Genomic DNA, 23,033 nt, shown 5'->3' on the forward strand with positions numbered 1-23,033 from the left:
TAAGGAGATTTCTAGCCACGAGTTAGAATATAAACCCATCTTCCAACAGGACCAGACTAACGATTGGCTTTCAAAATTACAATCACAGTGCGAGAATTATCGCAAGGATTTAACAAAAAAAACAAAAAACAAATATCAGATTGTTAAAGGATACTACGATGACAATCGTGTCTATCGATGGCGAATGGGCGGGGAGCCAAGAGCACAACCCCAAAGACCATTTAGACCAAAATCTGGTTGGCGACAGCAGAAAGAGGGATTTAATCTCATGACCACTTCTTCCAACAGTGAAAGTGAATTCAATTAGGTTGATTCAGAGGATCCGTCAGAAGGTCCCTCGAATCCCCTCGGTAGCTCCCGAGTCACCCCTAAGGTGCCAAACAGGGGGCGCCCACCCGTAGGGGGGGTCAACACAAGAGGCTCAGCCAGCACCACGATCAAAAAGAAGACTTAGGCCCTCATTCAGAGCCGCTCGCTATTTGCGGTCGTTTGTTCTAAAACAAGGGGTGGCTATTCAAATGATCCGTTCACTAATTGCGGTCTGTTCACGCCTCTAAGTCTGAATGAGCGAGCAAAACTTGCGGTTGTAATTTTGAAAAATATGCCCCCTTGCCGCTTGCACCATACATCATGTCCGCTATTTAATAGATTAATCGAGTACATCAAACAGCGTATGAACTGCTCGCTATTCTTGTGGCTGGTTTTTTCAACCGCTATTTTGCGAGCAGTTCTGAGTAAAAAAAAAAACAAGTGACGTGGTCAATGACGCTGCTGTATTAATTATGCACTCCCTTAATAGGCCCATTTTGACCTTTAAGCACGCCTGCGTTCGAATTCCACACCCCCGTTTTCAAGCACCTTCCCGTTACCACCCACATACGCCTCCTTCTGTCACTCAAAATAGCAGGCATTCGCTATATAGCGAACAAACGATTTTCGGCCGCACTGACTGGTTCGCGCATGCGTATTACAATCCGTACGCATGCGCAGATGAGCGAACATCGGTCAGAACGAACGAGCGGCCGCTTACGAGCGGCTCTGAATCAGGCCCTTAGTCTTCAATCTCTCCTCTCGACATTTGTCTGAGGTGGAGACATGAGTTTTAAATAAAGGCCTCTCATTTGTTCCAACCAGTCACCACGATGAATTAACATGGAAAATAGCTTTACATCGTTTTGCCCGCAAATTGCGGTTGCAGGAGTATTTTGGCAACAATTCAGTGGTACCCTCTTCGGATCCGCATGCTGAATTTATTAAGAGTAAATCCAGATCCTCCTTTGATCCTCAATTGTCCAACGCCTCGATTAGAACATTCACTCGCTTATTGGATGGCTCCGTGCCCAGATACACCAGCGCCACTTCCACTAAACATTAGAATCTTTCAAAGACTGAATGGGATGCACTGAGGAATTTGGGCAACTATCGTGATATCATCATCCGCCCCGCCGATAAGGGGGGCAGGATCGTCATTCAGGATTTGTCGGATTACAGGGCTGAAATTTACCAACAATTGGCGGTGACTGATACATACCAGTCACTTAGTGAAGATCCAACTATGGTTTATAAAAAGGAACTGGATGAAGTGCTAGCAGGGGCATATACAGATGGACATCTGTCCAGCACATTGGTGAAAGTCTTAACCACTGATCATCCCACCATCCCTATTGTGTTTACCGTTCCAAAGATACACAAACGAATTGAAAAACCGCCGGGACGTCCGATAATATCGGCCAGAGATTCTTTATACCAACCCATTTCACAATCCTTGGATAACATCATTCAGCCTTTTGTAATGAAACAAACTACCTACATTAAGGACACATCCAGCTTTTTGAAACTACTGGAGGGATTAGATACAATCCCCAAACATACGTTAATCTGTGTTATGGACATCTGCAGCCTCTATACCTCCATCCCTCACAAGGATGGACTGGAGGCTATGAAGGAGTTCTTACTAGCTGATGAAGTCCCCAACATCAATCACACTTTGTTTCTGAGACTCCTAGAGCTGACACTTACCAGGAATTATTTTCTCTTCGACGGACGCTACTTCCTACAACGCACAGGTTGTGCAATGGGGAGCAACGTCGCCCCCTCCTATGCGAACATTTTTATGTTCAGAGAAGAACATTTAATGTTCTACAGTGATTTTGAAGTGTCTAAACACATTCTACTTTTCGCCAGATATATTGATGATCTTTTTATGCTATGGACAGGTGGAGAAGAGAGTTTTCTGGTCCTTATGGCGAACATCAATTCAAGAGCCTCATCAATAAGACTTACGTACCAGCATAGCTTCCACACATTAAATTATTTAGACGTCCAAGTTTCCATCAGTCATGGACGTATTAACACTAGTGTTTTCAAAACCCGACAAAAACACTCTATTGCAGGCCAGCAGTCACCATCCTCCAGCCTTGAAAAAGGGCCTCCCGAAATCCCAGATGATCAGGGTGGCCACAATTACCAGTAACCCTGGAGAGGTTGAGATTGGTCTAGACCGCGTTGTAGAAAAATTCGTACAAAGAGGATATGAGCTGTCTGACCTCATCTGTCAAAAACAGGAGGTCTTAAGCACTTCCAGGAGTGACTTATTGGTCCCTAAAGTAAAGGACACATTGTCAACTATCCCGCGGAAGAGTCAATACAGCACCAGCAGCCCTGTCATCCGTCGTGCCAGTCAAGCCTTTTGGCCTATTGTCACTACAGATACAGATCTTCCCTTGTTGAGAAATAAGAGACCGCTGGCATGCTTCACTCGAGGCCGCAACATTAAAGACATCGTGGTCCATAATGACATCACCGATTTTGATAAAACTTGTAGTGGCTCTGACGGGACTTTTCTGTACAAAAAACGGGCTGCTACAAGTGTCTTAAGTGCACTACGTGTCAACACATGATCACAGGCAGTTCATTCATTCATCCTCAATCACAACAGATTTATCACATTAAGTACGTCCTGACATGCACGTCTGCCTTTATCATTTATTTAATAAAGTGCCCTTGTGACCTTTTATACATCGGGAAGACTACTAGAACTATGAGAGAGCGTATGGCTCTACATCGCTCCGCCATTAGAGCAGCCTTGGCAGGCAAGACTACAGACCAACCGGTGGCAAGGCACTTTTATGAGAAGAAACACTCTTTAGGTGATTTAAAACATATGGCCATAGATCATGTGGCTAAAAACATCAGAGGAGGTGATAGGGCGGCTCGCCTTCTACAGGTAGAAGCAAGATGGATGTACAATTTACGGACAATCAGCCCCTCGGGTCTCAATGAAAGAATTAATTGGAGTGTATTCAACTAATTTATGATTTTTTACCTGCTGGGCGAGTTTATTCAGCATTACTCCGCTACACATCACGGGTCCTTTTACCCTTGGCATCTATGAGATCCGCTGTTAACTAATCGGACATTTCCATTTAGGCGGTCCATAAGGTCATAATGGCATAAATTTGTCTGCTCCCTGATCACTCTCCAGTGGAGTTCCAGATGTTATTACTATTTGCAACAGCAATATTGTACATCTTGTTATAATCGCGCTTTTATATTGTCTCTCAGTCTCTCATTGTTTATTGTGATACTTGAGATCTTTTTATGTGTGCATACTTCAGTCTTTGTTTACAATTCTTTCCTTGTTCTTTCTACGCAGGACGACTAGCCGCATCAGAGCGCTTGCCAACTGGTTACCTAGGTATCCAGGGAAGCTTGTCGCGATGACGTCAGTTGTGCGGGACTCCGGCAGCGTCGCGTGGGGTCCCGGGCGGCGTCCGAGCTTTCACTTCTGGCGGGCTTCTCTTGGTATAAGGTAAGCTGTTTTTCTTGTTTTCTCCTTCTTTCACACCTTGACAAAGGGGTTTACCACCCCAAAACGTTGGTGACGGTGATATGTGTTGTTACACACATTAAATGAACCTTTATTCAGACTCCAAGTGCCGCTGATTTGTTACATTTATATATATATACATATATAAAATGAGAGTTGTGGTAGGAACTTACCTTTGTTAACTCTCTTTCTTCGAAGTCCATAGGGTCCACAGTGAGACCTTGGGTGTAGGTGGCGGATCAGGAATCCGAGCACCACGCAGTTAAAGCTTTTCATCTCCCAGGATGCACTGGTTCACTCTCCCTATACCCTGCTCCCGTGCCAGAGGCACCTCAGTTCGTAATAAGCCAAAGGCCGAAGGGGGATAAAAGACAAGGAAGACTGATGTACACAAGAATCACACTCACAGAGGAGACAGGAAAAAGGTGACCAGAAACATAGCCCGTATGAAGCCAGGTGCATCAGGGCGGGTTTCCTGTGGACCCTATGAACTTCAGAGAAAAAGTTAACAAAAGTTCTTACCATAAGTCTCATTTTCTTCATCAGGGTACATAGGCTCCACAGGGAGACCTTGGGGATGTCCCAAAGCAGTCCTTTAAGGGTGGAGACGCTCTTGCGCTGAGAATACGGCGCCCAAACGAAGCATCCTGAGAGGCGAAGTATCAAAGACATAGAACCTCAGAAAGGTATGGACAGAGGACCACATGGCCGCCTTGCAAAGCTGCTTAGCTGAAGCGCCACGGTGAGCTGTCTATGAAGGACCCACAGAACGAGTAGAATGAGCAGTAACAGTAGCTGGTACAGGAAGGCCTGCTTGCGTATAAATCTCAGAATTATAGTAATTTTTGCGCACTGTTTACCATATGGGAAACTGTATTTTAATTTTGATTTCAGCTGCACTTATCAGCGACCAGCCTGATCAGTAATTGTAAATATCGGAAAAAAGTGCTGCGCTTATCTTATGTAGTATAGTGCACGATATATCCTGTTTGATAGTTAAACCAGGCAGTTTAAATAGGATGGTCTAATTACCTGACACTTGATAGAGTCAAAAATAATAATAGTAATAATAAATTTTTACTTGGAAATACAAATACACAAAAAACATGAAATGTAATGAGACACATTAATAAAATCGTACATTAAACTTGTGCCAGTATTGATATAAAATGTATGTGTAATCAATAGGAGTTAACAACTCCTTTCTGATTGGTGGCTGATGTTATACTCTCTGGCAATTATTCAAAGGAAGAAAAAAAGTTTTTTTTTTTTTAATATAGTATATATAGCCAGGGGGCATATGATGTCCTTTTTTAAGAATGATCCGTCCAGCCTTACTTCTTAATTCAATCGTCTGAATATAGGGCCTGATTCAGAGCTGCTCGTAAGCAGCCGCTCGTTCGTTCCGAGCGATGTTTGCCCAACTGCGCATGCGTACGGATCGTAATACGCATGCGCGAACCAGTCAGTGCAGCTGAAAATTGTTTGTTCGCTAAATAGCGAATGCCTGCTAATATGAGTGACAGGAGGAGGCGTATGTGGGTGGTAACAGGGGAAGGTGCTTGAAAACTGGGAGTGGAGATCAGAACGCAGGCGTGCTTAAAGGTCAAAACAGGCGTTTTATGGGTGTGCATAATTAATACAGCAGCGTCACTGACCACATCACTGGGTTATTTTATAGTCGGAACTGCTCGCAAATTTGTGGTAGGAAAAACCAACCACAAAAATAGTGAGCAGTTCATACGCTGGACGATGTACTCGATTAATCTAATAAATAGCGGACATGACGTATGATGCGAGCGGCCAGGGGGCGTTTTTAAAAAAAAAAAAGTTTGTATGTTTTGTTCACGCGTTCAGACATAGAGGCGGCAACAGACCGCAAATAGCGAACGGTTCATTTGAATAGCCACCCCCTTTTTCTGAACGAGCGAGCGCTAATAGCGACTGGCTCTGAATCAGGCCCATAATCCACATGTAAAAGTACATAAATGTCACACAAATATTCCGTATAATGCTCAATGTACTCAAAATCAAATTGGTGAATGATGTGAAGATGGAAACTGAGCGGCGTCCCGCTTTAAAGACAAAGGGATTTTGTAAGAAAGAACTCTGATGGTGCACATGCAGTGGTACAGGGAGTCATATGGCATACTTACGCCTTGGGGTTGAGCTCTTCAGGGGCTCCGGACCTGGCTCCGTCTCCCAGTGCCAAATCACCTAGGTCTGTCTCATTCCAGACGTCCCCCGGTTTGCAGCACTTTTGGACTACTGCCTGCGTCTATGTGGGAGTAGGCCAGGTTGGGCCTGTGATGGCCGGCCGCCGGGTACCCTTCCACTATGGAGACTCACCTGTTTGCCGCTCACGCCGACTTTCCTGCGCACTGGTGCCCGATCTCCCTGCTGTCCGTACGGCTGATTCCTTCTCTCTTCTCCTGCTGTTGGGCGCTCGTTGGATCACGTGATCAGTGCGGTGCTGGGGCTCCCATCCGATTGGACTTTGTCTTTTCTCCTTTTCTTTCTCTTTATGTGGAAAGTTAGTATGTCTATCTCCCAATGCGTTTCAACCAGATATTGGTCTTCCTCTGGGGAATGCTGTGCTTTTACTCCTTTGTCTGTCTTATTTAAAGGTCTTGTTAGTTGATGGGGGTGTTCCAGTTCACCTGTAAATGTCATAATTGGTGCTCATACATGTCAATCACAATTATCTCTCACAGTTGTTTCTGTTGTCAGTTAATTGCTCCATTTGTAGCGAATAGTGTCCAGCTGGTGCTTATACGTGTTAATCACAATTATCTCTCACAGTTGTTTCTGTTGTCAGTTAATTTCTCCATTTGTAGTAAATAGTGTCCAACTGGTGCTCACCCATGCCAATCACTATTATCTATCACAGTTGTTTTCTGCTGTTAATTAATGTCTCCATTCTTAGCATATAGTATCCAGCCATAAACAGTAAATATAAATGCAAATGAAATAAGCATATATTTTTGTTGCTTGCATTTGATGATAATGACTTTATGGATCAATATTGGGTATATAAATGACATATTGTATGTTAATATATATAAGTATAGATATAAAACAAAAATCTGAAAATTAAAATAGGTATATGAATTTATGCAAGATTACTTCGCTCCATATATAATCCTATAGTATCATTATAGCTTGCAGTTTACAGATTTAACATGATATGTGGTACATCATACATGATATACCTTAGTATGATATAACTGAAAAAATGTGTATGTGTCGACCCAAATTCTGTTTTTGGTTTAGTACTATGTGATTTCATCATCTTGCATCCCTTGCATGCTCCACATGTGTAGAACCCCTTCTTTATTGTTTTCATGTCTATTGTTTTCTGAGTGTATACTTTCGGCCTAATATGGTTTCTCACTAGTTTTTGTTTTAGGTTGGGGGCTTTCCTAAATACTACTTTTGGCATATCCGGTAAGAGTTCCCCTAATGTTTCATCTTCCATCAAGATTGGCCAATTTTTTCTGAGACTTGCTTGTATTTGTTTTGCTTCTTGCGAGTAATCTGTTATGAACAATAGATTGTTTGTTTCTCTGCTGTTTCCTTTGCTCTTATATTGTAGTAGATCTTCTCTTTTCATTCCTTCTACTTCCTTAAAGCTTTGTCTTAGGATAGTTTCTTCATAGAGTTTTCCTTTGAATTGTGTTGTCAGTTCCTCTCTTTGTTCTTTAAAGTCTCCCAGTCTGGAGCAGTTTCTTCTTAGCCTTATGTATTGTGCTTTTGGTATGGTCTTCAGCCAATTTGGATGGTGCCAGCTGGTGGAGAGAATATAGCTATTCACGTCCACTGCTTTTTTGAAGGTATTGGTGTGAATTTGATTATCATGTATGAAAATCCTCAAATCCAAGTATTCAACCTGTGTTCTGTGTTCAGCCATCTAGCCAATGTTTGTTTGTTTGCTGGCCATCCCTTCTTGTAAAATCCATAGAGCACAAATAAGGAATCTGATTTCCGAAGGGAACTGGTACATATCCTGAGGGCACGGACCACATCCAAGGATGCCTCACCTGCCTAGAGGTCTGGTGATTGAAAGGCCGGGACTACAATCTCATTAATGTGGGAACCAGCAACAACTTTTGGAAGGAACCCAGGGCGAGTCCTTAGTACTGCCCTGTCCTGGTGGAAAGTAGAAATGGGGAGCAACAGGAGAGTGCCCCTAAATCTGACACCCTTCTGGCTGATGTATAGCCAGAAGAAAAAGAGTCTTCGCTGCTAACCACTTGAATTATGCAGAATCCAGGGGTTCAAATGGGGGGCCCTGGAGGACGCGAAGAACTATTGATGAATACCAAGGAGCCACTGGAGGGACAAAGGGAAGTTGAATCCAGAGGACACCCTGGAGGAAGGTGTGGATATCAGTTAGTGGAGCAAGTCTATGCTGGAACCAAATGGACAGTGCAGAGACATGCACATTCAGTGACGCTAGGCGGAGTCCTAAGTCCAATCCAGCTTGAAGGAAGACCAGGACTCTGAAAATCCTAAACACCTGGTGGTCGAAGCTTCTGGTACTACACCATTGGAAAACTGTATGCCACATTCCGTGGTAGTTCTGACCAGAGGCTGGCTGACTCGCTCTGAGCATAGTTTTTACTACAGCGCTAGAGAAACCTTTGGACCTCAGGAGGGATGTCTCAAGAGCCACGCCGTCAAAGACAGATGACCCAGATCCGGGTAAAAGCAAGGACCCTGAGACAACAGGTCCAGTTGTTGAGGCAGAAGGAACTGTTGAGGATAGGCAGCAGGAAGGTTGAGGATAGGACGATGAGACCCATTCAGCTTCTGAACTAGAAAGAGAGTAGAATAACCAGTCCCTTGCTGAGATAGTGGGACTGGCACCATTTTCCCTGTTTGCGCAAGGACTGTAATGTAAGGCCTTGTTCAGGTCTGAAGGAGGGCCTTTGTAGAAAAACTGGTGGGGAGGCCATCTGAGAAATGAGAAGGCGTTTTGAAGCTTTGCGTCTGGTGTTCCAGGTCTGCTTGGTCCTGGGTTTGGCGGCCGTAGTGGAAGCAGACTGCCTAGGAAAGGACTAACCTTTAGGCTTTCCGAGGACGAAAGGACTTAAATGATGTAGTCCGAGGCCTAGTAGTAGATGAAGGTAGAAATGCAGTTTTTGATGCTGCCAACGTGGTCACAAACTTGTCAAGGTCGGTTTCCAAATAAGATCTCACTATTGTAGGGTAACCCTTCTAAGCCTTTCTTGGAATCCTCATCTGCCTTCCATGAGCGTAGCCACAGGGTATGGCGGGGCAACACAGCTGCGGCCGAGACTCAGACTGGCAACCAATGTCGCTTCTCCAATATAGGAAGCTGCATCTCGAATGTGAGCAACAAAAGATATGTGATCCCTAGAAGCATCTGAGGGAAAAGAGTCTTCAAATGCGTCATCCCAGCTCCCTATAGCTTTAGCCACCCATGCAATAGCTATGGTTGGACAGGCAACATCCCCTGAAAGAGAGTATATCAATTTCAGGCAAACTTCCGCATTCCTATCCGTAGGATCCTTTAAGGAAGTAACTGTAGGAACAGGCAACTTAACGCTTTTAATTAAACGCGTAACATGTGAATCCACCACAGGGGTTGTTTCCCATTTTGCACAATGAGCCACAGGAAAAGGGGAACATGAGGTCAGACATTTTTTGTGGTTGAAACCTCTTACCGGGTGACTGCCAGGCTGCAGCCATGTGTTCAGCTAGTTGATCCGATAGAGGGAATTCTGTTGAAGCCACTTTCTGTCGTTTAAACAGAAGGTGCTTGGATTTAGGGGCTGGCTCGTCATCTGACCAGTTTGAACCAAGGCAGGAATATTAATTTTTGACCGACTCTCATCCTCCTCAGAGTTGCGTGGAGTGTGACGATAATACAGTGCGCTTAGAGGGCTTACTGGCTAAGGGCTTCTCACCTTGCAACATGGTTTGAAAGGCATTAGACGTAGCCATTAGACTCTGCTCAGAGTTAGACAGTACTTCTACCCATGGTGGGGGGCACAGGAGGCACCTGTTTCACCTGAACCTGTTGTGGCCACCCTAAAGGGGTAATTACAGCCTGCTGTTATAACCCCATATGGGGAATGACAGCCGGAACCGCCAGGTGGTGCACAGTAGTGGCCAGAACCTGGTCTGATGGGCCTGTGGAATATAACCCTTACTACGTAACCCATCTTGTATCAAATCCTCCTCACTTAAGCCTGCAGCACATAATTTGCATGATAGCATTATGGGTGCAGCTGCCTGTTTGTTACTCTTGCTTTTGCTAGACATAGCTGCAGAGTAATATGGCACACAATATGGCACTGGATAAAATGCAACCACCGTGTATGTAGGATACTAGTACGAATGCAATATACTGGGCCTGTCTTATGCTTGGGCACAGGGCAACGACCAACTGTAAGTGACAAACCTCACAAATACTTAGTTCTTTATATGTGAGGTACAGAAAAAACCCTGAATACACCTGTATGTTAGGGCAAAGTCAGAAAAAAAGGAAAAGATATATCTGACAGTAGAATAGAAAAGGCAGCGCTAGCATCAGTCACATACAATGCAGAAATAACATATAACTGCTAACTGGCACTACAATCAACTACACAAACTCAGTGTCTGGTAGGCTATAGCGCTACATACACAGACTCCAGGGAGAGGTATGTAGGGGGACCGGAGCCTTCATTTCCCTGAAAATGGTGGCTGTGCCTTAGAGAAAATGGGTGCCGGAGACTGCAGAGGGGGCGTGGTCAGAGGAGAGCAGCTCAGGGAAGCGAGACCTCTGTGGAATGGCTCCCTGAGCAGAGCGGAGGGGCCGCTTTAATAGGGAAGCTGATCTCCCCTTGCCCATTTTTTTTTTTTTACCCACCAGAACGCTGGTGGTCTAGTGGATAGCGGTGGCTAGAGCCTGCATCCACACTCGGCACCTTCGGTCTGACCCCTGAGGTATGACTGTTAAAGCGCGGGTTACCGCTATCGATGACCTGCTCTTACCTGTCCCCTGGTGTCCGGCTAGCAGAGACCCCGGGATGCCCGCCGAAATCCCTAGCCTGAACTGGCATTGCAGCACCGGAGGGGTGACGGAGTGGCAGCGCAGATATCCTATGGACAGTCTGCTGCTGCGCGCTCTAAGTTAGTAAAAGATAAAATAATAAAATCATAAAATATAAAGCTTTAGGGCAGCCTAAGCAGCCCCCTGCGTTAATGGTGACCGACTCTGGCCGGACACCAACGAAACCGAGGTGGCTCTGGCTCGGGGCGGGGTATAGGGAGAGTGAACCAGTGCATCTTGGGAGCTGAAAAGCTTGAACTGCGTGGTGCCCGGATTCCTGATCCACCACCTACACCCAACGTCTCCCTGTGGAGCGTATGGACCCTGTGGACCCTGAAGAACTAATATATAATTTATATATATATATATATATATATTGTCAGTGAACTGGCACAGCACTCCACAAGTAACCAAATTCCAATATAATGCATGCGAAGTGGCACTCCAAGGACTCAAAGAAGGTATAAACGACAAGCAGTGTCAAGTTCTGTGTTCATCATTTCAGACTTGTGAAGAAACTTCTGGAATATAGAACAAAAGATAAGCATGAAACTGATAACATTCATTATATTACTTCTTTTAATGACCATGAAAAAGAAATACGTAAAACTTTGAGCAAACATTGGGGATTATTAAAGAATGACCCCATACATACCCGTATTTTACCAGAGAAACCCAAGGTTGTTTTTAGGCGGGCACGTAACGTTAAATACATACTAGCACAAAGTATGTTGAAAGCCATCCACCCAGCTCAGAGAGAAATCTGGGATATAAAAATTAAGTATAGTGAAGTAAAGTATAGTGTTCACTCTAGCTCCGGCGCGAGGCAGGGCGCCGGAGCCAGAGAGGGCACGTTCATGCGCGCGCAGCAGGCGCGTGCGTGTACGAGAAGGGGGTTTGGTCATCGAAAAGGGGGCATGTCTATAAGACGCGTCCCCTTTTCGTCACTCTTGGGGGCGTGCCCGGCACTTACGAACACACCGGGCAGCCCCCAAGCCCTGCAGACAGAGAGAATAGATGCCGGGCACATGCGCCCGGCGTCTATTCTCCGGCGGTGACCGGGTCACCACACATTTCTTCACCCGCGGGACACTGCGACCCGCGGGTGAAGACAGTTCCCGCAGGCTGTTAGGGCAGGGTGCTTTTTGCCTTCCAGAAAGAGGGCAGGGAGCCGCGCCTCGCTAAAACAGCCTAGCGGGAACGCTATAAGTATGCCCATCCTTCAAAACGCACCTGTACTAACTCAGATAGTTTTGGAACATTAAAAATTTAAGATTTTAATAAATGTAATATATCCTGGGTTATATACCTCTTGGAATGTGGATGCGGACAAAAGTACATTGGAAAAACAAAGCGTCCACTTAAAATCAATACAGGAACATATTAGAAATATTAAATATAAACAGGATTTTCATGCGGTACCCAGACATTTTGTAACCTACCATAATGCAGATCCCAGTTGTTTCAAATTTAAGGCAATAGAAAGTGTAAAACTGGGTGGCAGGGGAGGTGATCTAGAAAATAAACTCTAGAAGGGAATTGTTCTGGGGCCTGATTCAGCTTTGGGAATAGAGGGTCTGATTCAAACTCGCTCGCTAGATGCGTTCGCTCGCTAGATGCTTATGCAAATTCCGCAAGGCAGGCGATCGCACGACAAGGCATTAGCACGCCCACTATGTCTTAGTGTGCGATCGCATTGTGCATGCAGATGCCCACCAATGCACGTCATCTCCAGGAAGTGTATGCAACATCGAGTACCATCGGATGCGATCGCAGCACTTGTGGTTGACCATACCCTGCCGCAAGCAATGCGAGTGCTTCAGTGTGAAATACTACCAAGTGACGTGTACAATACCGCTGCCTCTTAATTATGCAGGCCTCTGAAATGGCTTTAAGACCCTCAGGCACGCCTGTGTTCGCACCTCCACTCCCCCGTTTCTAGCAGCCAGCCCGTCACCACCCACAAACGGCTTCTCCTGTCACTCATTCAGCCGGGCAGTCTATGCGTAGCGAGCGCTTTCCGATCACTTGCAGTGGTTCGCACATGCGCATTGTGTACACATGTGCAGACTGTAAACAATCGGCTGGCTGCGTGCGAACGCATCCTAGCGAGCGGGTCTTAATCAGGTCCAGAGTAAGATATTGCAAGTAACTGTGAACCTGGAAAAACCATGTAGCAATGCAAGGGCATACATTTTATTTGCATGCAGGGTAAATACTGGCTGCTTTTGCCTGTAGCCAACAAATACTGCACAGCTTTATTTTTACAATGCAATTTAGATTTCAGCTTGGACATACCCCTCCCAAATCTAAATCTCTCTGCATATTTTAAATCTCCCCCACCTGCAGTGCAACATGGTTGCAATATCATAATCTGGGGCTAATTCAGCATTGCACGCAATTAGATCGCAGTGGCTGTTTTACGCATTCGCACTGCATTCGCAGTACGCAACAATCGGTTCATTGCGTGCGTATTAACAGTTGCGATCCTTGCTGAATCAGGCCCTATGATACATAAAAAGAACTATATACAAATTGTCCTAAAAAAAATGGTGACCACCACTAATTTAAAAAAAAAAGAAAAATGGGATTTTGGTACTTACCGGTAAATCCTTTTCTGATTCCACAGGGGTCACTGGAATGTAGTACACTGGGGTATAGAGACATGAATAGTTTGAGCTGGCACTTTAAATAATTTAGAAGTGTGAAGCTCCTCCCCCTCTATTCCCCAGCAGCCCTCAGTTTAGAAAAATGAAGACCGAGAGGAGATGTAGAACAACAGGAGTAAAGAGAAGAGAAGGTCACACAACAACAGTACTACACAACACACAGAACTAACCGAACAGGCAGGTGAAGAGCGCTGAGATGGGTGTCCAGTGTCCCCTGTGGAATCAAGAGAAAAGGATCTACCAGTAAGTACCAAAATCCCATTTTCTCTTTCATCCACTAGGGGACACTGGAATGTAGTACACTGAGGACGTCCCAAAGTTTGCCCCATGGGTGGGAGCGCTCTGAGGAACCTGCAGAACAAGGCGGCCAAATCTTGAAGCTGAAACCGCAACGTGTCAAACCTATAAAACTTCACAAGAATGTTCGAGGACTAAGTAGCCGCACGGCACAGTTGCATGATGGAGGCACCCTGATGTGCCATCCACAACGTACCCATAGAGCATGTGGAAAGTTCTGAAATAGACGGAGGAGGTTGCCTATCGCCGCTGACATAAGCTTAAAGTATAGCCAGGCAAATCCACCTGCCAACATCTGTTTTGATGCTGGTCAACCCCTCCGAACAGCATCATACAGAACAAAAAGCAAATCAGACTGACGAAAGGACACTGTCCAAGCCACATAGACATGGAGAGCTCTAACAACATCCAGAGTTGAGGATACTCTGGAGTCCTCAACCAAGGAAGCCACCGCAATAGGCTAATTTATGTGGAAAGCTGACACAACCTTAGGATGGAAAGCGGCAAGCGTCCTGAGCTCCACCCTCAGCCAACCCCTGGAGGAGAACCGTCTTCCAAGACAAATACTTGATATCAACCTCATCAAGCGGCTAAAACAAGGAAGACTGACGAAACAAAAGTACCAAATTTTAGTCCCAGGGAGCAATAAGTGGAACATAAGTGGCTGCACCAGTAATACTCCCTGAAGAAAGGTCTGCACCTCAGGTATGAGGGCCAATTTGTGTTGAAAAGAAAAAATAGAGAGGGTAGAGATCTGCACTGCTAAGGACCCTAAACGGATACCAGCAGAAACCCCATTTGAAGAAAAGAAGCTTTAAAATAAAAGACAAATTCTAGACAGAAGGTCCCGACTTCACTCCATGCTACATAAGACCGCCAAATGCGGTGGAATGCACAGCTATAACTGGTCTCCTGGCGCGAAGCATAGTGGAAATAACAGATTCTGGGATGCCTTAGCATCTGAAGATAGTGGCCTCAACAGCCACGCCATAATCCCAGCTGTGCTAGGTAGGGGTGTACCCTGTTGCAGAAGGTCTGGACTAAGTTGTAGGGGTCATAGGTTGTTTGCTAAGAGAGTCTGAAGGTCCGAGACCCAATTCTTCCAAGGCCAGTCCGGGGCCACGAGAATGACCGAGTCCGACTCGTGAATTGTCCGTCTTAGTAGTGTAGGATGTAGTGGAATTGGAGGGAACAGGTAGACAATGTCGTAAGTCCATGGAACTGTTAGCGCATCCACTGCCTCTGCAGCGAGTTCTGGACACGTAGCTTGGTAGCTGATGGGTTAATCGATATGCCATGAGGTCCACCTGAGGTCAATCCCAACGGCGGACCAAGGCCTGGAATATGTCTGGGTGAAGCATCCATTCCCCTGGGTGGAGATCCTAGTGACTGAGATAATCTGCTGCCCAGTTGTCCACTCCTGGGATGAACACCGCCGACAGGATTACTGACTGACTCTTGGCTCACTGGAGAATTCCGACTGTACCCTCATTGATTGAGACCTTAGTAAGTGTGCAGCTTCAAGCACAGCGTTGTAAATTGCTTTGAGTTCCAACACAATTTTGAGCCACCGTCGTTCCTGTGCAGACCCAAGGCCCTGATACTGACAGTCTAGGACTACCGCTCGCCATCCTCGGAGACAGGCATCTGTCGTCACGATTATCCAATCCCACACTCTGAATCTTTGACCTGCCAAGAGGTTTTTGGGTTGCATCCAGCAGAGGAGAGATACCCTGGTTATCTGGGCCAACTGAGTCATCCAATGTAGGTGAGAACCTGACCCCTGTGTTAGGAGGTCCAGCGGAAAGACACGGGAGTGGAATCGTCCGAATTGTAGTGTCCCGGAGAAAGCTACCATGTTTGCTAAGATATGAAGACATATAAGACACCTTCTTCGGTCTGTGAACTAGCTGAACTAGTAGCCGAATGTCCTGGGCCTTGTATTTCGGTACAAACACCCTCTCTAACTTTGTATCCAGGATCAGACCCAGAAACTGGAGTTTGAGAGACGGAATTAGGTTGATCCTTTTTTTTTTTTTAAATTGATCATTCAGCCACGCTGCGACAGTCTTGTATAGTAGCATGGCGTGGTCCAAGAAAAGAATCTCCAATTGGGCCTTGATCAACAGGTCGTCTAAGTATGGAATAATGGTCACATCTGATGTACGAAGATGTGCAATCATCAGAGACAGGACCTTGGTGAAAGCACGGGGTGCCGAGGAAAAATCCAATGGTGATCATGCAATATTGCAAACTGCAGGAAAAAACCTAAAGTGGCTTCCCATATTGGGACATGTAGATACGCATCCTTTATATCCATAGAAATTAGAACTCCGCTGGTCTTAAGCCCGTGATGTCCGAATTAATCGACTGCATTTTGAAACGATAAATCTTTAGTTACTGATTTAAAGCCTTGAGATTTAGGATGGGCTGACAGACCCATCCTGCTTGGCGAACTGGAACAGAGACCGTACTGCCGGTTCCAGGGGAGATTAAACCGCCTCTTGTGGAACAGTGTCCTTGTCTGCTGACCCCGGCAGACCCGTTTTGAAGAAACGAGGTGGATCCAAAGAGGTCTGGCTCCAAACCTGCTGACAAGTCTCTAAGCGAGCTCCCAGCGTAGGAGATCCCAAGTGAGACGGGAGACCGCTATGCCATCTGTTTTTTAACTGGCTTGTGTTCCAGACGACTACAATCTGTGGACAACCCCCACCTCTGCCACCTCTAGCCTGCGTGGAAGACCCTCTGGCTAAACCACGAAAGATCTATATAAATGTATGTGTATATATAGCCTATTATGCACATTCATGTTTTGTGTGGATGTGTATATTTATATTCGAATTATATTTTATGTAGTTATCCATATGGTATTATGTGCATGATACTATCCATTGTAGATAGGTTAGAGGTAACTAGTACATGTGCATATGTGCACGCTTCCTTTAGCGTGTATATGTGTATATGTATTTATGCACGTACACATTTATATATGTTGTCATGTGTACTAATTATTCGAGCATCCTGCTTATGAGTTCTCCAACCAAAAAACAGAGGCCCTCATTCAGAGCCGTACGCTCTGAGCAGAGCGCACGCTCTGAATGAGGGCCGCCCTCCATGAAAATGGAGCGTCCTCCTGGACGCTCGTATAGCTGTGGGTCACCACCCACAGCCTATACGAGCGTGCATTTTGATGGCCGCGATGGTCTTGACCATCGCGACCATCGAAACTGCGAGCCGGAGCCTGCGGTTGAGGTTTTCAACCGCAAACTCCGGAGTGATTTTGGCTCTATCAGAGCCAAAATCACTCCCACTGACATCACTAGTGATGTCAGTGGGCCGGCTTCTGACGGGAGGCGTTCCCGTAGGAACGCCCCCGTCAGGGAGGCACGCCCCCGGCACGCCCACCAAAGGGGGCGTGCTGTCAATCAACATCGACAGCACGCCCCCTTTGATCAGACACAACGAGCGAAAGACTTTCCTTCGCTCGTCGCGTCTGGCGCATGCGCACGACGGAGCACCCTCCGTTGTGCGCATGCTCAGTGAAGAACATCGACCCCCTTGCGAGCGGACAGCCGCTCGCGAGTGGGTCTGAATCAGGCCCAGAGCTATTTATATTTTAATTCTTTTTTATTGATATGTATTTTCAAAGTTTATATATGGTTTACAATTAATTATGCTTTATTATTTATTTATATTGTAGGATACTTTGTATCTATAAATATTTTTTCAACTGAGTTATATATATTATGTATATGAGTTTTATAAATGCTGATTAAAGTTTTTACATTTATGAAGGTTTCTTAATACCCTATAACTCCTAATTGGAGTTTAATGAGACATGGGTTGATGCTAATTAAGTTCTAATGATATGTGTATATATACCAGAGACACAGTCTCCCATTCAATTATGCCTCTGAGGAAACGGCCCTGTTGATTGGCTGAGAAACGCGTCAGGTGTTCCCTACCAGGAAGTGCTACATTGAGCCAGGAGATAGGAGACGCTGGGCATTCATTGAACATGAGTACACGCTGACTCAGTGTCAGCTCAGTGGAAAGCAGACTAGCGGAACTCTGGATCAGTGAGACAGAAGACGTCGTCTGCGTCATCACACTTTGACCGGCTGACTTTGAGGGATCGCGGATGAGGACGGCCGAACACCCGCACCTATTCGGGCGGCCAGCTTCCACCACAGCCCTGCTGGTGAACGGATCATCTATGAGCGGCTTTTTCTGACTTTGTCGCCGCCGGAATTTCCAATATCACCTATCCAGGGATAGCAGTCAGGTACCCCAATTGAGTGATTTCATTGGTGTAATATTATATTAGCTGACCGGGATGCCGGTATCAGCTGATTAAGACATTCTTTGCCTCAATAGCAAAACTGTCATAAGCACCTAGGAGTCTGTGGATCGATCCTATGTATCAATAGAGGTGTCTTAACACTATATCCTGAAGTCACCATTTTCTGCTGCTAGCTACTCTGAACTGCTATGTGTTACTAATATCATCCTATCCATACTAACCCACTGCCGGGGTCTGCTATCATATTCACTGATTACTAACACTTGTGCCAATTATGGAAATTTGCCCATGATTTTTACCTGTCTCATTTTGCGACCCTAACAAACTTTTCACTGGAAGCATGCTTTACATTTTCATTTCTATATAAATTATTTTGTAATTGTATTGATGCTTGGTTCTATTTAATATTTATCTGTGTGCACACTAGATTCTTTATTGTAGACTCCATTGAGCTCAATGTCCATCCTGTAGGAGATTTTGTTGTTGTTATTGCCTTCAGATCATTGTATTCATCAATTGAATTTATGTACTTGTTTTAATTATTTCTATTAAATACAATTGTATTATTGCAGCAGCGCTTTTCCTTTTTCTTTTTGTAAACCACGAAAGGGCTGCTGGGTGCGAAAAGAAATGAATAGTGGAATCAGGGTAAGTACCTCAGGGCGTTGGGGCAGGTGAAGGGAGGAAAGTAAACTTACCCCCTGTGGCTTGGGTTATCCACTTGTCCAGATGTGGACCAACAAGCATATCACCAGTGAACTGCAGACCTTAAGCCACCCGCTTGGATTCAGCATCCACCTGCCAAGAGCGCAGCCAGAGAGCTCTACGAGCTGCAATAGCCAAAGCGGATATACGTGCACTAATTTGGCTGATAACCTTGGAGGCTTTGCCCAGGTAAACAGCAGATTCATGTATGTGTTCCGCTATAACTGACAGCTGTGCTCTAGAATTAATGGAGTCCAGACCAGTTATTAACTGCTCCGCCCAGCAGGCTACTGCCTTGTTAACACAAGCATCAACAAGTGTTGGAGGAGTGCACTACAAGTCATGCTTACAGGATTGCCCTGTTTTAGCTCATCACGTCCATGTTTGGAGCATGTTTACTGCATGGACAGCAGAGAGGAGAGCAGCACAGAGAGATTGCATCTCACTCAATCACCTCACTCGTTATTACAGCGGATGGGGGCTGTCAGCGGCTCTTAGGAGGAGCCCTGTGCACTCCCGGTGGCTCTCATGCATCGGCGGAGGGGAGCTGTCAGCGGCTTTTAAGTGAAGCCCTGTGCACTCCTGCCTGATGTGTCAGGACACCAGGGACCCAGACCCCAACCTTTGCATAGGTGGCTAAGGGTCCTTAATCTAGGCAGACAGCCTAAGTATACATTAAATATCAAATAAAGTAAAATAGAAAATAAGGCAAAATGCTGGAACTCTATCCAAAGTGAACCAGCTCCAACTTGGCACATTTTTTTCTAAACTGAGGGTTGCTAGGGAATAGAGGGGTAGGAGCTTCACACTTCTAAATTATTTAAAGTGCCAGCTTCAACTATCCACGCCTCTATACCCCAGTGTACTACATTCCAATTGTCCCCTAGTGGATGAAAGAGAAATGGCTGCTATATTGTTTAAATTCCAAAAAATATTGATATAGGCGGTATTTGCATTAAATCAACTTTTACACTGGGGCCTTTAAGTTTGTCAGTTTTTAGCCACACACCTCATTAGACAAATGGTAATCGTGGAACTTGCTGCAATCAGCATTTGAGATCTCATTTCCATGAGGTTTTGCACAATTCTGCACATGCGTGGTTGATAAAATCGGTATAGTGGACTGAGCTTCCCAGATACCCTGGCGAGTGCACAAACGCATTGGCAAATTAGATGCCATGTTTGCCATTAATTGAATTAATTAGTATGGGTATATATAGGGCATCAGGTAGCACTTATAATATATCCTCCTAATAAAGTCTTGTCACTTGGCATGTGGCTAAGCACGTTGAGGTGACTTTTGGAATGATCTTTACCTTCTGTTGCTTGGAACTTGGATTGGTGTTCTTGCGGATAAGCTCTTTTTACCGTTCTTATATACGTTTTTTGATATTACTTATTAAATGTATATTTTAAATATACTTCATTGGTGGTATTTCCCTATTTTTGTTTACAAACAAATCTGAGTGACAGTGTGGATATCAAGACAGAGCCGATCACATCCTCGGTACGAGCACATGAACCCTAAGGATTGTGTTTTTATGTAGTACAAATTCTCTATGGTTTCCTAAGCATCGTGCACTTTATGGAAGTGTTTTTTTTATTTATTAACAGTTTCTTATATAGCGCAGCATATTCCATTGCGCTTTACAATTGGATACATTTATAGAACAAAACAGGGCAATAACAGACAGACATAGAGGTAAAAGGGCCCCTGCTTGCAAGCTTACAATCTATAGGGAAATAGGCATTGATACACAAGAATAGGTGTTATATATTGCAATTTGGTTCAGCCAGAAGGCAGACTTTCTTGGTGGGCTGCATGATCCAGTCACACAGGAATGTCGGCCAAATGTCAGGAGTATGTGAAAGAAAGACAATGTGTGAGGTTATGTGTGGACTGTGAGAGGGGATGTAATAAGACATGGAAGCTATGAAGGTTATGTGGTCTGTTCTGGATCTGATAAGCTTGTCTGAAGTATGAAGTATGGGCGGTCTACACACTTGCCGATGGACAGATATGTCTGCAGACATATCTGTCCATTGGCTGTACAGCATAGCCAATGCAATATGTCTGTGAACGACGTCGTTCACAGACATATCACAGGGACACACTGGCCGATGGGCAGCAGATATATTGGCCGATCAATTGATCGGCCAATATATCTGTCAGTGTGTACCCAGCTTAAGAAGAGATTCCAGGAAATCATAACAACTTACAACTGAGTATTTTGTATGTTTACACTTTATATATAAATCACTTCTGGAGGTGGTCTCTCTGTATAATGTATACTGCAGTTCCAAAGCATCCTCTGAGCTTTGTGCCTTGTAATAATCACACACCACACACAGCAAAGCTAACACGACTGTGCAACTTTCACAGGACAGTGGCTGTCATCTGCTACAGCAGTAGAGGATTTGATGTGCATTATAAGGGGCATTCAGGAAGGTCTGAGGCCATGTGATGGATCTGATGGCCATATTAACCATGTGGGGAGGTCTGAGGGACATTTAAGTGGCCTGTAAGAAGATCCGACTACATACGGAGAGATCTCAGGTGCAGTTAATGGACACAAGGAAAGGTCCCAAACTTTGCTGAAAACAATGATTTTTGTCCAAAGGCTTTTCCGCCTCCCAGTCCTGAGATATTTGCATTAATGCCTATAAACATGAAAATCACTGCCAGCCATGATTTAAAAATGGTTGCCATTGCTAAAAGGATGCAAGTAAAAGGAAAATATTGTGGCTTTGAACTATTGGCATATATAGGTGATAACTAAAAAATTTTTAAACAGTCAAGCAAAAATATTTGTGGTTCTGAATTCTGGCATATACGGGTGATAATTAAAAAAATGTTTAACAGTCAAGTAACCTGTGTTAGACCAATTTATCTGTACTGACCCATTTTGATTTAAGAGTCTAATGGTGCCCATACACGGTACGATTTTTTTACCCAATATGGACAGTTTCGATGGGTTGTACAGACCAATCATATGAAAATAGGTGTTTTTTGTGTGTTCTGCGACCCCGGAGCGCGTCACCGCCGTCCTCTATTTGGATCGCAGATCAGATGGTTTTGCAGAGATCTACGATCTTTTGAGTACAATGTGATACACATCTATGCATCTTATCCTATTATCGTAATGCTCAATCGCACAACAATTGACCACATCGTATGAAGAATTTCAAGGGCAATCGTACAACACATCTTACCAACTTTGAATCGCACAGTGTATGGGGGCCTTAAGGAATAGCCTAATGAACTGCCTTTTTTCTCAATAATGCCCAAGAAATGTTCTTATGCTGAGTTTTCAAGGGGGGGAATTCAATTACAGACGATGGGTGCGAATTGCCGTTGCAACAGCGTTTAAACACCGGCAACGGCAGCCCATCTCGCACCCTTCGCCCGGCCGGACGAATGACCGGTTCGCTCAAAAACGCTTGCTACCCTATGGGGTAGCGAACACTTTTGAGCAAGATCCCGCTGCCGTAAAGTGGCCGAGTGAATGTATTCGCTCCTAATTGAATTACCCCCACTGACTGAGAATTCGGTGAAATGCCATAACATTTCTTAAAATAATTTTGTTTGGCAAATTTTTCACTCAGGTAGCATAATCTTGTAAATACCTGTGCGTCCACGACCAATCTCAGCCTAGAATCGGTTTTCACTATAGCAGGGGATGTTTTCCTGCCTCATAATTATTGTACTATTTTAAGGACGTGATATTTAGACCTGAGAACAAAACCTTACTCTAGTCTTTGGGCCAGAGAACAAATCATCTGCCCTGCCCTTTGGACAAAACTACTGTCCTGCACTCTACCCTGAGGACAAACATGCTGACCTAGCCACTGATCTTGAGGAAAAAGGCCACAGCCTTGCCTATGAGATTGCCCTCAATGAAATATACTAGATGACTGTTCTGCTGAAGGTCTCTATGATGACTGCCCTGCTAACAGAGACCTCCGAAATTACTGCACTGCCAGTCTCCTGAGGCATCTGCAACTCTTGATTCTAAATCCTGAAACTTTCCACCAGTTTATTCTGTTTATTTTTTCCTGTAGCAGTCTCTGAATTAATTTCTTACTGCACCAACCTTTCAAGATATTTCAAGGAGACAAGCAGCCTCAATGTTGCAGAGATTTCAAGGTGATACATTTTTGTGGGTA

Source organism: Taudactylus pleione, unplaced genomic scaffold, assembly GCF_031769625.1.
Source record: "Taudactylus pleione unplaced genomic scaffold, aTauple2 ptg000053l, whole genome shotgun sequence".
Classification (NCBI taxonomy): Eukaryota; Metazoa; Chordata; class Amphibia; order Anura; family Myobatrachidae; genus Taudactylus; species Taudactylus pleione.